This window comes from Dryobates pubescens, chromosome 12 (genome assembly GCF_014839835.1).
Source record: "Dryobates pubescens isolate bDryPub1 chromosome 12, bDryPub1.pri, whole genome shotgun sequence".
Classification (NCBI taxonomy): domain Eukaryota; kingdom Metazoa; phylum Chordata; class Aves; order Piciformes; family Picidae; genus Dryobates; species Dryobates pubescens.
This window is the reverse complement of record NC_071623.1, coordinates 14,676,172-14,689,311: the sequence shown is the minus strand read 5'-3', so window position 1 is coordinate 14,689,311 and position 13,140 is coordinate 14,676,172. Positions and strand designations below refer to the sequence as shown.

The window sequence follows — 13,140 nt, the reverse complement described above, 5'->3', positions numbered from 1 at the left end:
CTTACCAGCACTAAAATTAATGTTTCAATAAGCATCTCCGTAACTTCTCAAACTCAGCCCAAACTTCCAACTATTTTTTAATCCACCAACTGCCTAACTCAGCCTGCAGATTCTTGTACAGTTCCATGCTAGCAAACTGCAAGTAAACATTTTGCCATTTCCTGCTGCCTTACAGCCATTTCAGTCAGAAGATACTTCCTTTGAAGAAAATCACGCTTGCACACACTCACTGGAGGTGTTATAAGCCCAGACCCAATTTTTTTTAAGACTGTCTGCCTTAAATGTGTTTCATTCTAACTCAAGTCATACAAGCCATCTGCCTAAGGAAACTGAACTTTCAAGAAATCACTGAAAACAATCTATCTGCTCTAGGGAACTTGCATAACAACTCCTCTCAAAAATCCTGGCCTCTGCAGGGAAATCAGAAGTAACTGAAACAGCAGTTTTGTCTTTTGTCTTGATGCTCCTTCTGCCAACACAATGAAGCATGTCATTTGATATAAATGCCAAAAGGTAAATAATAGCAGAGGAAGGTGGGTATGAACAAGAAGCACCTAGAAAGTGTATTAAGAACAAAGCACAAGCTGTAAACTCGAGAATTATTTCCCCTACACTCACTCCTCCATAGAATCAGAATGTGACTCCACTGTCCCAGAAACTTAATATACGTGTATCTATCAAGAAGCATGTCGTAATCTTCTTTATTGAGAAATGAAAGAGATAATGAAAAACTACTATGACAACAGGGTTTTTACATTGTTGCAGCTGTCTGAAAACTAGAAAATCATTAAAAAATAAGAAACACAAACCACTACACCAAAAAAAAAGTCCAGACCACACATTACTAGTAATCCCCCTGCACTGAAAATGCTTAACTGTTAAATCACAGAAACCTCCCTGCTAAAGAGCTCCTCCCTTCAGTACACAAAATAGACTACAAAAACTCCAGTTTTCAGCTGAATCCACCAACAGGCCAAGAGAGGCAAGAGGAATGTTTTAACTGCTTTTAAGGACAGTGCTTGAACTAGTAGAAAGTGACAGAAACTTAACTCTCAGACAGTTTAGCCATCACAGTGTGTACATCGATCTTTCGTGCTTCCTTTGCCATTATCGTTATTGAGAAAGTGCAATCTCATTCTCCAGTAAGAGTATTATAGTCACATAAATTTTAGAACAGAAGTTCCTTTTTATTTCTGCATGTGGACAAGCTATAGCTGAAGATACAACTCCACAGTCTGTTTGAAGCCAGGTTAAGTCTCCACTGTTAAAAGAAGGAAGGCAACCTTGTTCACTTTCATCCTAACCATCTTCTCGTTGCTTGTGTCACCACATCCTGAGACAAATCAAGTCAATCTGGCTGAAAGGGAACTAGGGGGAAAGGGTTTAAATTATTTCAGTTTTCAGCTGCATCACATGCTTTTTGAACACTAATAATGGCACAAGAAACAGGAACAGTACATAATCATGGATAGAATCCACTCTTAGCATCAGTGCGAATCCATCATGAAATACACCCTGAAAGAATCAATCATGAAAGAAATATATATGGAACAGATAAGGCTAAGTGCGAGAAGTCTCAGCAGGTGAAAGCAAAAAACTGCCTTTGCACTGAAAATTATGATAAATCCAGGGAAAACCTCAACAGAAAAATCAGTCAGAAAAATCAATTTAGTACTAACACTTTGAATAATCTGACCACAAGTATGTAAACCAGCAACAAAGCTACAGCAGGTAACACAGATGATGTAAAACACGGAAGCTGGCAAAAATTTTACTTCTGCTGACAAAAAGGAAGCCAGAGTTATGAAACTGTAAACAAAACTGCACAATTCAAATATTATCTGGAAATTCAGGTCAAAAACCCCCCTGTAATTAGGGATGACAGAGTATGAGTAACCAAGTACAATAGCTGTATTCACTGTGACAGCCAGTATCTTCCTACTTTTTAGCAAAAGAAATTTTCACGTAACAAAATTTGGTGTCTGTGTGAGAGACAGAGACAGACAGAACATGCTCTCTAAATTTATCAAAGGCTCAATTTGTCATTTTTCTCCTACATAATTTGGGATTCTCAGAGTAATCTGTTTTCCACTGTAATTTCATTTCCATCAAATTAAAGTTTGTTTCCATCAAGCTAAGTCCCCTGGGTAAACAGTAATTGACTGAGGCACCAGGAAGAAAAACTGCCCATACCTTCTTTGTTGCAGAAGTTAAATGATGTTTCACAAGAAAAGAACCAGAACTTTGACTGCAGAAGTCAAAGGGAAATCTCTGGATTATAAGGCAACTATACAGAACCCTCGAGTTAATTCTGTGTCTTGTTCATATACACTGATGAAGAAATCAAAAACATTTCAAATTTATCTTTTCATCCTATTGTTTTTCTGGGTATTGAGATAAAGGCAAAACTGAGGAAGAGTGAGGAGGCCCAACAAGCAACATCACACAACGTAAGCTGTGTCCATAACATCTGAATGTCTAACAGGAATCTGTGGAAAAGTTATGGCAGAAAGTTTTGAAGTTTACAGCCTCTGTGCCTCAATTCTTCATCAATAAAACAAAACACCAGCTTTTTATTTACTGACGTGAGAAATAATACACTCATGTCTGGAAAATGTACAGTCTGAGAGTGAAAAGCACCTAGCAAGTTTATTAACAGAGTAATAAATCTACTCAGTACAGGACTTACACCAATGTAACACATGCATTTACAGAGTGAATTCCAAAGACAATTCAATCCATCATCCAGACTGCATAAGTCAAGGATCCAATGGGAAGTAGAGTTTATCATTAAGTGGGGGAAAAAAAAATCCATTGGTTTAATGATGTTTTATTCTCATATTTCCTCATTTACTTCTACATAGAGTTAGATAAATCTTCTTAAATTACCCATGGCTCACATGAAAACATCCCCCTTAAAAAGGGAAATGCTTAAGCAGAGCACAACTCGGGCAATTTTTCCAAAGCTCATAACATCATTTGTTTTTCACTGCACATGATTTTTTAAGTAATATCACTAAGCCATATGATAGTTCACCTGAAAAATAAATAATGGAAGCAATTTTTAAAATAGAACTTCAAGTTAATCTGAGGAATCCATTCTGAAATACTGCAAGCTTCAAGTCCTGAAGTAATAGGTACCATCACTGTGAAAAAAGGTAATACTCTTATCCAAATTCTACTTATGCTTTAACTTGGGGGAGGTGGCAAATATAGAATAGCATAGACCAGACCAGGTTGGAAAAGACTTTTGAGTTCAACTTATCACCCAACACCAGCTAATCAACTAAACTATGGCACTAAGTGCCCTCTTCTTAAACACCTCCAGTAATGGTGACTCCACCACCTCCCTGGCAAATTGCCAATCCAATGGCAAATCACTCTGTGAAGAATTTCTTCCTAACATCCAGCCTAAACCTCCCCTGGCGCAGCCTGAGGCTGTACCTTCTTGTTCTGGTGCTGGTTGCCTGGGAAGAGAGACCAACCCCCACCTTGCTACAACTTCCCTTCAGGTAGCTGTAGACAGCAATAAGGTCTCCCCTAAGCCTCCTCTTCTCCAGGCTAAGCAACCCCAGCTCTTTCAGCCTCTCCTCATAGGGCTTGTGCTTCAAAGCCCTCATTAGCCTTGTTGCCCTTCTCAGGACACATTCCAGCAACTCAACATCTTTCCTAAACTGAGGAGCCCAGAACTGGACACAGTATTCACGGTGTGGCCTAACCAGTGCTGAGTACAGGAGCACAATGACTTCCCTGCTCCTGCTGGCCACACTATTCCTGATGAAGGCCAGGATGCCATTGGCCTTCTTGGCCACCTGGGCACACTGCTGGCTCATGTTCACCCTACTATCAAACAGAAGTTTACCTGAAAATAATTGTAATTTCTATAGATAAAAAAAACCACTGCAACTGAACTGTTGAAGCATCAACATGGTTAAGCCTTCTCCCAACCCATGCCCTCCCATTTCTGTCACAGAAGTTTTGAAATAAAAATTACTAACTTAAGTCATCAAACATGCCAGGGAATGTGATTGTTAAAGAGACATGGAACGAAGAATTCTAGTGGACAACCATCATGTAGAAGCTAAACTGCATACATAATAAACTCACATTTAAAGTAAAATTTGCTGTTAGAACAATCAAAAGCATAACTGAAGGGTTAGTCTTCACTGTGTGAACTGCATAGTGTGAACTACAACTGTTGATCGTATTTTCAGACCCATGAACCACGGTGGCTCCTCAGCACTGAAAAATCAAACTCTATTTTAGGCACAGTATAGTGTAAACACACACTTAAAAGCGTGAAGTAGCTCTCATGGGAGTGATTTTGATTCTCTGCTCTCAACTGTTGGTTACTTGTGCTGGTCTACATAATGTATTTAACTTGTACAATATCTCAATCTTCCCATGTGATACATATAAACAAACAACACATCAAGTATTGAGCACAATTTCAGCTTTAGAAAAAGAGGACCTTCCCATGTGTCAACTAAGGATCAGTCAACACTCTGCATTTGAATCGTAAATCAAATTCTCATTTTAACTACTACTCGCCAACAAGAAAGCTAAACAAACATGTTGGTCATTTGCTACCTTCATCCAACTGCCTCCAGGCACCACGTCCAGAGCTGCTGCTGGTTCTAAATAGTCTTTCCATTATCAGAAAAGTGATATGAAGAAAAAAGAAAAATTCAAGACAGGACGCATTACTAAACCCTCCTTCATCTGGTCAAAAAAAATCTTAGGATGGTGCAGATAAACGAAAACTTTCAGTCATACATCTGCTAACCAGAGGATGATAACTGATCACATGGGGGTTTTTCCATGCCTGAAGACACATTAGTTGACAGCAAGGCTTCATTACCTCTATGCTAACTGCATCTATTGCCATTGATGACAATGAAGCTTTTAATTTCGTTTCAACTTTTTCATTTTATTAAAAAACCCCAAACCCTGTTTTCCCCATCCTAAAAAACAGAAAGAAAAGGAAAAGAATTAATGGTTTCTCAAATGCCATAAGGAGAATTCACATTTCAAGTTACATCTTCACTAGACACGTTACAAACTGTCAACCACAGCAATCTGGTTCAACTGCTACAAGAATAAGAACAGTAGGGATTTTCAGGCAATCTGGAGGTTATCTTCTTGTCAAATTACCAGATCTATCATGAAGAAACTCCAACACAGCAAAAGGGCTATAAAGCACTTCAGAAATCTGAAATTACCTAGGGAAAAGAGTGATTACATCATCTTAAAAAAAAGTCTCATTGCATATGTGTGTGTACACAGTTACAAGCAGTCACAAGAAGCACCCAGGATTTTAAGGTCCCACTGTGACTACACTGTCTCAATGACAGGTCAAAGCCTATGGAGGGCTGTGCAAAACTGGAGCCTGAAACTGTCGAACAAGGCACTGGAGTTTGCACTTTCAAGCACCACAGAATGTATGCAACAACTTAAAAAAAGTTGTTAAAAAAAAATTGAAATCCTGACAGATAAAGGATTCAGGGAGATGCAGTAGAAGGAAACATCAGAAATCAACAAAGCAATTAACACTTTATTTCTAAACCAGAAATATATGAAGTCTAATATAAAATATTTAAGCTTTTAGTTTATCAAAATCTTCTTTCACCAACTTACCTAGAAGTTAAGCTAAGCAGATCCACCTTTCTTATTTAACTTTCAAATTCATGGACAAGAAGTCTGAAGTTCCACCCACAGCCAGTAAATACAGGCCTGCCCACACCACTGCTAACAAGGACACTCCCCTCCAACCACAAAAACCTGTCTGATAACAGAAGCATCCTACCTGGCACATATTAGTGCCATTTTCTCCTTTTCTGAACACATTTCTAAACAATCTTTTATTCCTTCTTTCACTATTTCAGAACATTACAGCAAAGACCACCCTGAGACAAAATATACCTTTTCATCTTCCCACATCCAGTCCCACTGAAGCCAGAGAAAAGGTTAAGCAGCTATTAAGTGACTTAGGGATTGAAGCCTATGGAATTTATAATCATAGAGTCAATAAGGTTGGAAAAGACCTGAGAGATCATCAAGTCCAACCTGTCACCCAAGACCTCATGACTACTAAACCATGGCACCAAGTGCCACATCCAATTCCCTCTTGAACACCTCCAGGGATGGTGAATCCACCACCTCCCTGGGCAGCACATTCCAACAGCTAGGGCCCAGAACTGGACACAGTACTCAAGGTGTGGCCTAACCAGCACTGAGTACAGGGGCACAATGACTTCCCTGCTCGTGCTGGCCACACTATTTCTGATGAAGGCCATGATGCCACGGGCCTTCTTGGCCACCTGGGCACACTGCTGGCTCATGTTCAGACAGCTGTCAATGTAGACTTTTGTGTCACTCCATGTTGCCATTTAGCTGTTATGATAAGTGTTGCTTGCCTTAAAGGCTCTTCTAAGAACATTTTTTTATTACTTGAGTTTTGAAGAACTCATTTCAGTAACATTTCAAACAAAGAGAGGTCTTTTACAGTACACAGCAGAGAGGGGGACATGAGCAAACATTAAGAAGTCACAATATTTGTGTCTTGCCTTCAACATAATCTTGAATCTAAACAAAAATAAATAGGGGAAAGAGAAGTTTCTTCTGTTAGTTATCCATTCAGATATACATCTTTAAGGAATGATGTAATTTATGAGTGAATTCATGGCTAAAAACTAACTACCAAGCTGTATGATTTGCTAAGATGCCCATGCAAGGATCAGTATGCAAGAAAACTACATTCTTCTATTGGCAGTTACATGTGCAAGGGAAACTACATCACAAAGCAGAGTTACATGCTTTTCTTTGAGGATACTACAAATAAAAGCTTCCCAGAGCAACATTTCTGAGTGCTATGCATTACATTTAAAGACGTATTCCCTTTAACTCAATGAAAAAAGAAGTTTAAAATACTAGCATTTGCAACATGACTAGTTTTTAAATCTACATCTCACGGATCTCTTTTGGAAGTGTACTAATGCAAAGAAGTTAACCAAAAGCAAGTAATAATTCACACAGTTAATACTAAGTAATCTCTGAAGAAAATCATACATTGATAATGTAAGCAAGTAGACAGCAAGCCTGTGAACATACATGTATCCAAAGGGGTTTATTCCCAGCATCCTAATTTTTATTTGAAAGCACATCAATATCAGGCAACCACAAAACTGTACCAATCAAGCAGACTAAATTCAACTCTCAAATGAGTAATAGCTTCTTATAAAGTCAAACAAGCATCAGAAAATACAGAGCTGGCTGTGCTTTCAAGCTCCCTTAAGGAAAAAAAAAAATCAAACAAAAAGAAGCAAAATGATTTTATACTAAGTTACAACTGGCTACCTTAAGAACTTATTTACTCCCCTGCTCTCCGTTATTATGGGAAAAGTTATTAATAGCTCTCCTGTAACCTTACCAACTCTCAATATTTTAAAGCATTTTAGCAAATCAGATCTACAGAAAGTACTCAAAACACCAACGGGTTCAAGTGGACACTGTAATGTCTCAGAAGTGCAGTAACTGACATTGAGCATGCAGTCATTACAGAACATCTTTTTGCCACTATCTGTTCAAGACTAAACAAGATCCAAGTCAAAACATAGTTCTATCATGAACTGCAGAGGAAGCCTCTTTTAATCATATTCTCAAATGCCCCTTAAGCATAACACAGACAGCGAATACAATATAAGTGTTTTAGAAAGACATCTCACTACAAAACTGTACTTTGTTATAGCACTGTGAGAACTTCTAGATGTTCTTACATTAATAAGAGAACAAAATCTAGGTTTTACATATGAAAAATGCCACTCACTGTTATAACATGAATGTAAAGCAGTTCAAATTTCCCATGTAGAAAAATCCAAATCTCACTGCATGTGAGTATGTATTTATAAAAGACTTTCTTGCCATCCCTTGCCTCTGCTATGCAAAAACTTTAACTACCATTCTGCAATACAAAGTTTTACCAAACTGCTCTTCCTAAACATAACCAACTACTGGGCAAGACAGCTATGTATCTGACACTGATCATTACTGGATACTGCAGAATAACAACCTCTTGTGAAAAAAGGAACAAAATTTAAATTGCACTGATGTTCTACACTGATGGTAAAGGGCAAGTATAGCAATAGAGGTTAATTTTTAATTGTTTTTTGTCATTAGGTTAACATAACACACCTTATGTAAAAAAAAAAGACATCTATTTTATAACACAAACATCGTGTATGATAGTTACAGCAACAGCACATGGCATTGCTAACTTTGCAAAACTCAAGGTACTGCAACAAAAGCTAGACATTATCAAGCTATGTTCCCAAAACATACCCTCAAGCACAGCTTTACGTTTTGGAACTGCGGTTTTAAACAAGGGCGATAAGGATAATAAAGCTGGATGCTGCTATCCTGAGTTTCAAGAGGAGACACACTGATGTTCTAAGGAAAAACTTAAGATACCTGAACAAAAGAAACTATGCCCACATGTTGAGATTAGTAACACTAACACATCCAGGAAACTATTTTCTGAAGGACACAAAAGCCTTCACATGTACAGCTCTTCAAGTGAAGAGAAAACTCAGCAAAGTTTCTTGTATCTTCAGACAACTTCACACTCAGCCCTGCAACTACTGGATAAGCGAGACTCTTGCTTCAACTACATGTTTGTGATTACAGGAAAAAAATTAAAACTTAAAAGCTTTTGTGATTTTGTGGGGGTTTGGCTCGTTTTGTTTGTTTAATAAACAAATCATGCCTTAAGTGAAAAACAGTAAGGGACACTTCTGATTCATTTACTTCAAAAATGAAGCTATCCTGCTCAGGATGTTTTCAGGATATACCTAGTTTTTAGACCTCTCAGAATAGAGAAAAGCAGTATTTCTGAGAGGCGATAAATAAATACACTCAGGGTACTGTGCAACACAAAAGTGCTAGCCATTCAAATACCTAAAATGTGTTCTCAACTTCTTTCTAAACCAGAGCAGGAAGGTCAGAAATATTTCCCATGGAACTTAAGATATTTCCAATACACATTTGACAGAAACACAACTTTAAAGACATTAAAGACATAAAAAAAAGTTATTTGTTTGAACTAATAAAAAACTGAATTCCTATCAATTTTTATGCAAAGCCCTCAATTGGAAATGTATGATAGTTTGGGACAAAGATATTAAAGGTGCTTCTACTCTCTAAAGTCTATTGGATTCTGCAGAATAGACACTAATCCACTACTTTTGCTTAGCCTGAGTCTCGGTTTGCAAAAATTCCAGAATATTAATAAAATTCATAAACCTAAAAGCATCCATTTAGAACACAGAGTAGTTGCACTGGTCCATTTTGGAGTACAAATGCTCCACAATGTGGGAAATAAAATGTTTATGTAAGGGTGACAGTGTTCCACAAATACAGAAGAGTAAACAGCTTTGCTACCACTAGCTTTATTGATTACCATCTCTAGATGTAGTCCTTCTGTCAATTCAATGGGCAGAAGTGTCACCACAAGGGCAAATTCTGCAAGACATGAAGTAGCAGCCTGGAAAGACTAAGGCACAGGCTACTCAAAAAAAAAAAAAATACCATTAAGGAAACCTCGATGAAAGAAAAATACAAAAAGACAGTGGACAGAGAGGAAAAAGTTACTATGACACAATCTGACATTTATTTTTAGCTAGATTAATCCCTGTCCCATCCCCCTCCCCAAATAAACAAAAAGCATGCTTCCAGTGCAACTTTATGTTAATGTTTTTTAAAGTTACCTTGATACTAGCTACTGTACCTTGTTGGTTCAAAGAATAAACATTACTTCAACTCAAAGAATCAAAGGTGTTATTTGGAAAAAAACCTAACCCGAAGCAAAGCCCTACCAACACTCTCATGTATGACTTAGGTTCTGCTGCAATAAAGATGTTGCTTCATAGCAGTGTAGGGAATTCTAACAATTTCTCAAACAATTTCTAACAGTTTTATCGAAATATCAAGAATAAAGTTATCTGCCTACAGCTTTGAGTCACCCTTAAATCTTTCTTATTGGAGGCACCATTTCAATTTTATAATCAATACAGTTCAATCCTCCAGATACCCATCAACAGTCCCTTCCTAAACACAATTTTAATATCCATTTGCCAGGCATTTGAGAAGTCTGCTAAAAAAACACAAGTTACCTAGTCAGCCTGTCACAACAAGCACTGCCACTAGTATACTTTCACTACATATTAATACCTACATTCAACAATTTTTTTAAAATACAGGCCCTAGTTCTGCAACTAGGTCAGCAAAAGTGGGCCTTGTGCTACCTTTGAGCCTGTTGACTTCAGAAGGCCTTCAAGCAGATACAAACGTCCAGTGATACGAATACAACTGTGTAACTATGAATATAAATCAAGTTGTACAGCCAGCATGAAGACAGCCCAGACAGACACGATATGTCTACAGTGAGCCTGGGAGTCCTTGTAACACTTAAATAGAACAATTCTTTTCTGGAAGAATTTTTCTCCCTACGTAGTCATATGTTACTGTACATCTTCAAAATACTTCACTGGCCTTCTGAGGGAGTAACCTGAAAAATAAGCATGGCATCTTAAAAGCCACCTCAACACTTCTGGATGTTTCTATAAGAAAAAAAATCACTTAAGAACAAATATATTACTCTCAAACACTACTCCCTCTGCACCCAATGCCAAACGAAGTGGGCCAGGACACGCTAATAGAGTGATTACCAACACAAAAACCCTCAGCAACCCATTCAACTGGTGAAATCTTCCGTTTTCTTGAGGACAATAATAGCGAATAACTGTGGCCAAACTGCAAGCAACTACCCCTGCAGCACATCTCGGACAAGGGGAGAGGTTTATATTGCCTAAAATAAGTCGCAAGACACAAGCCTTTAAGACGTAACTTCGAAGAGAAACAGCAGAGTGAACGAGAGGAAGAAGATGCAAAAAGCCACAAACGTTTTTTATGCATCGGAATAGGGTTGCTGCAAACCGAGGCTAGAGGAGTGGCCTACGTCTTAATAATGTTTACAGCGGGCGTGAACGAGCTGGTGCTGGTGGTTTTCATTGAGACTGTAGGAAAAGCGTCTCGGTAGGGCCTTATTTCCAGGCGTCGCCCAGGCCTACATGGCTCCAATCACTCCACCTCAGTAATGGCGTTCGGTGCGAAGGGAAGCGAGAACCAGGGGAGGCAAAGAAGGGTGCAGCGCTGCGGGGAGCCACCGAGCCCTCCTCGGCCGGCGGCACAGGGGAGGGAACAGCAGGAGAGGCCGCCCGGCAGCTGGCAGAGCCCGCCGAGGGGCGCGGAGAACCTCCACCCGCCGGCAGCCGGGGAGAGGATGAGGAGCCGTCAGCCATTTTCCCTTGCCCTCCAAAACACCAGCGATGCAGGGCCACACTCCGGGGGCTGCGAGGGAGGCGCTGCCGCCACCCGCCGTTCGTTATCCCCACCCCCCCCCCTCCACCTCCGCTCCACGCCCCGCGGGGCCCGGTTCGCCCCCTTCTCTCCGCCGCACCCCGCTGTCCCGCACCCCGACCCGGGAAGTCCCATCCCTGGGGATCGTCTCGCTCCGCGGCGGCCGGCTGCAGCACAAACAGCTGTCCCCGCGCAGCCGCTTCGCCTCATAGCGTCCCGGCCCCGGCCTCGGCTCCGGCTCCGGCCCCGCCCGGGCAGTGCTCGGCCACTCACCCCCGCACGGCTTCCCCTTGTCCCGCGGCTGCTGCTGCGACGGCCCGTTGCCTTCCTAGCTGCTGCCGAAGAAGCGCGGCCGAGGACTGCCTCATCCCAAATAGCCAGCAGGGCAGAGTCTCATGCCAGGCCCCGGGATCCCGAGCGTGCAGCCGGCTGACTGAGGGGGCGGCTCCGCTTCAGTTCCCGGTTCCCCCCGGGCGGGCGCCGTACACTGCGACGGGAAGAGGGAGGGCGAAACTGCCGCCGCTACCCGCGCTTCAGGATCCTGGCCCTGGCCGCTCCGCTTTCTCCGGCGCCGACGGCACCGCCGGGGCGTTTTTCCTGCGTCACCAGCTTCTGCCCGGCGGCCCTGGGCTTCGTCTCCGACTGGGGCTTGGCTGGGGCCTGCGCGCTCCGCTCCGCCCCGTCCGGGGATCGGCCGCACGCGGGGGAGGGGGCGCACAAGCACCCTGCGCCTCTCTCTAGGGTCCGGGGCTCGGTTGGGCGGCAGCAGCCGCTGCGCGCGGGGGCAGGCAAAAAGGAAGCAAGGTGGCAGCGGAGGGGCCGGCACGGGCGACTGGAGTGCTCTGCGCTGACGGCTCCGTGCGTGCGGCTGGGGGAGGGGAGAGCGGATAAGGGGGTAGGGAGGGAGCAAGGCGAGACGCGGCGACGGCTCCTCGCGCTCCCGGCGGCGCACCTCCGTCCGGCGGGGCTCTGGGCAAGATGGCGGCCCCGTCAGAGCCTTCCGCGCCACAGGCCCCAACCCAACGCAGCAGCGGCGGCGGAGGTTCCGCCACCCGAACGGCGTGACGCGCTCCCCGCCCCCGTACCCTCGGGCTGTCACTCAAGCTACAGCGACGAGGCTCAGGCCGCGGCCCGTCTGCCCCCACCCCTGGGTGTGCAGCGAGGGAGCGCGCGAGAGGAAGGGGGAGGGGAGGCGGTGTCGCGTGCGCGCGCTCGCGGCAAATTCACGTCGGTTGGACTCGAGCGGGTTCCATTGTGACCCACGGGGCGGGCCGTAAGGGAGCCCGGAACATGACGTCAGCGCGGCCGCTGCCTTTTGGGGTTGGGCCTGCTCGCCGCGGCTGCCGCGCTGGGCCCCGTCGGGGTGGGGGTGGCTGCTGGGACCGCGCTGCCGGTGCAACTTTCTGGACCTCGCGACGGCGGCAACGGACAATGCCGTTTGGGTCGCCGCGCGGTGGTTCGGGGGGGGCAAAAGTTGGGGGAACTGGGGTAGGAGGGTCCTGGCTGCCCTCAAGTGGCCCGAAGCGAACGGACGGGCGGCGCTGTCGGTTACGGCATGCCCGCTCACCGTTTGGGGCCAGGAACGCTCTGAGCAAGTAAGGGGAAAGGCGGAGCTCATTGGTGCGTTTGCGGCGGTTGCCACTTTGGCACCGGTCAGCTTGGCTACGGCCGGGCAGTTCCTTGGGCACTGATCCCCTGTAGGCATCGGGCCGGGCTCGCCGTCTAACA

At 43.4% G+C, this 13,140-nt stretch overlaps 1 protein-coding gene across 3 annotated transcripts in view; it reads right to left on the bottom strand.

Annotated features, from left to right (window-relative positions):
* The window catches only part of USP9X (ubiquitin specific peptidase 9 X-linked), a 95,868-nt gene extending 83,461 nt beyond the window's left edge, over positions 1-12,407 (bottom strand). For 2 of the 3 annotated variants that reach the window (XM_054166087.1, XM_054166088.1), the window contains exon 1: positions 11,686-12,407. The gene's annotated coding sequence lies outside the window, so the exon portion shown is untranslated. The remainder of the gene's footprint in view (positions 1-11,685) is intronic. The other variant, XM_054166086.1, reaches the window with a different exon arrangement.
* Positions 12,408-13,140: the final 733 nt, after the last annotated feature.